We start from the raw sequence: 2,500 nt of genomic DNA on the forward strand, positions 1-2,500 counted from the left end.
AACTGTGACTTCATGATCAGATCAATCAATTTCTCAAAGTTTACTTTTTTCTCTGTTGTTCTATTCAATCCTATCCCTCTAATCTTGAATTTAGTGGCGATCTTTTTACCCCTTTCTTCAGAAAAAACATCATAACCATAATGTTTGGGTCCACCACTACAATATCTTGAAATGACACAACTTTCATCATAATCTTTTTCATCCTCTAATACGTTTGTTAAATCTCCTAAATACTCTCCTAATTCAGGTTCAAATTCTTCTTCCTCTTTCGAAGAAACGAAAAAAACACTGTCAGTATCCATATACAAAACTCTTGATTCTAATTTCTCAAGTAACTCGTATAAACGCAAACGCGCATAAGCAGTTACGAAAGCAGCCTGAACTACATTACCCTTACGATTAGGAATTGTACAATCACTCTTCTTGTACCCATGACATAAGATAGTCTTTGAATTGAGAATACGAAAAACTCTTTCTCTCATTGTTTCATCAGTCACAAAATCGAAAAATTCCTTTGGTTCATGAGTTAGACGAGTAATTCGTCTATCAAGATTTCTAGCCCAAAACCCCCAACAAGAGTTAAGCAATATCTTAGAGACAAATCTCATCACCGGATCCTTTTTGATCTTATCATATTCTAACTTTATCCCCTCATGTTCTTCATATCTTTCGATGTAAATTTGTTTGTCTTCTTCACTCTCACAATTTCACGGCCAACCCGAATTCTCTTGTTTTACCTTCAAAAACTTATCAACAAAAGGAGCGAACAACCCTTTTTCACTCCCCCGATAATCCCAAACTTCAAAAATTTCTAAGATTTCATATCCCATCCTAACAGCTTTGTAAACTTCTACAGTCACCCAAACAGCCTCGATTGATCTCTCATCTCTAGAATGAGAACAAATAGAAGTAAAATTCTGTTCTCTTGCACATTTACCACAAAGAGAAAAAATTAATTTCTCACCCCCACCCTCTGTTTCAAATCTTTTCGGTAAAACAGGATGAAATAAATCGTCAGGAGGTAAAACACGACATCTCATAACACCAAAATATTTATCTACTGAATAATCGAATTCGTTAGGATGTCCTCTGATAATAACTGGATGACCCGTAGGAAACTTTTCTTTTTTCATTACACTAGGGTAAAGAGAAGTAAAATCGTCAGCCTTAATACAATCTTTAGTCAGATCACACTCCTTAAACAAACAAATTGCTTCAGTTCTCCCCCCAAAAAGTGCTTCACGAGGATTAATCGGAGCTCTCAAATCAGTTAAGTAAGGATCTATCATTTCTAAATGATCTCTTACTTCTACATCGTTCTTCATCATCTTATTCCATTCACATTCCCAAATGTAATGAACATTGTAACCCTCATTTTTTAATCTTGCGATTCTGTCTTGTGTCTCCATTCGAGTCAATATCATTTTTTTCCAGTAAAAAAAGAAACATAATCATTAGAATAACACTTATTACACCCATGAACATTACATCCCAAAAATTCCAAAACATCGTTAGATTCTTCATGATACCCGTCCACCCTCACCATTTTTTCTCCAACTTTAATTGATCGTTCCCCATTACCTTTTCCCGAATACTCTAATTCTCCTGCATAAAATAACAAATCCTGATAAATTAACCACGTCTTCGCATTTTAGATTGAGTGTGATTCTTACAATAATTATTTTTGGGTATTAAACCTATCTTGAATGGAGGAATGGTACTTCTCCACACCAGATTTGTGAAACTTGCTGCAGTGCAGTTCTCAATACCTATGTGAAAACCAGTGATCTCATACATGGCTTTCCAAAGACTCAACCAACTTAATCTCAAAACATTTACGTCATCTCTACAATAATCGAGTAATTCTTTTTGGAAATCCCAATCACCGATTTCCTCATTAAGATACTTTCTCCCCTATTCAAGATACCATTCTTCAAACTCCTCAAACTTCTCTATAGTATTTCCCAGAAGAAACTAGACTTTCCTCCCCAAAAAATAAAAAATCGGTAAAATCCTCCATACAATTTTCCCCAACAAACACTCTTTCTTCACCACTCTCGAACTGAAAGACAATTAAATTGGGAACCAAGACATGTCTATCATTCTCCTCATCATAAACCTTCATAGTTTCGATATCCAAAAAACAATACTCCCCTCTCTTCAAATCTAAACGTGACTTCAATTCCTTATCTGAAGGATTCAAAGGTTGTAAATAGCAAAAATGATGTCGTAAGTCAACAAGTCTTTTACAGACAGAACATTTAGACATGTAACACTGGTGTTCAGAAGACGAAGCATAAGCATTTTTACCCGTACTAACCCCATTCTTAGCTTTCAAATCACGTCCACATTTTCTACAAGCAACTAAATTCTCACAAACACACGATTTAGATGAAAACTTAATAGATTTACCTAAAGTCAAATGATTATCGAAACATTCTCTACTCTTAAAAATTCTAAAGCAAGAAGGACACTGAATTACTTCTCGTCCTTCTTTGTC

Source organism: Montipora capricornis, chromosome 14, assembly GCF_036669925.1.
Source record: "Montipora capricornis isolate CH-2021 chromosome 14, ASM3666992v2, whole genome shotgun sequence".
Taxonomy (NCBI): Eukaryota; Metazoa; Cnidaria; class Anthozoa; order Scleractinia; family Acroporidae; genus Montipora; species Montipora capricornis.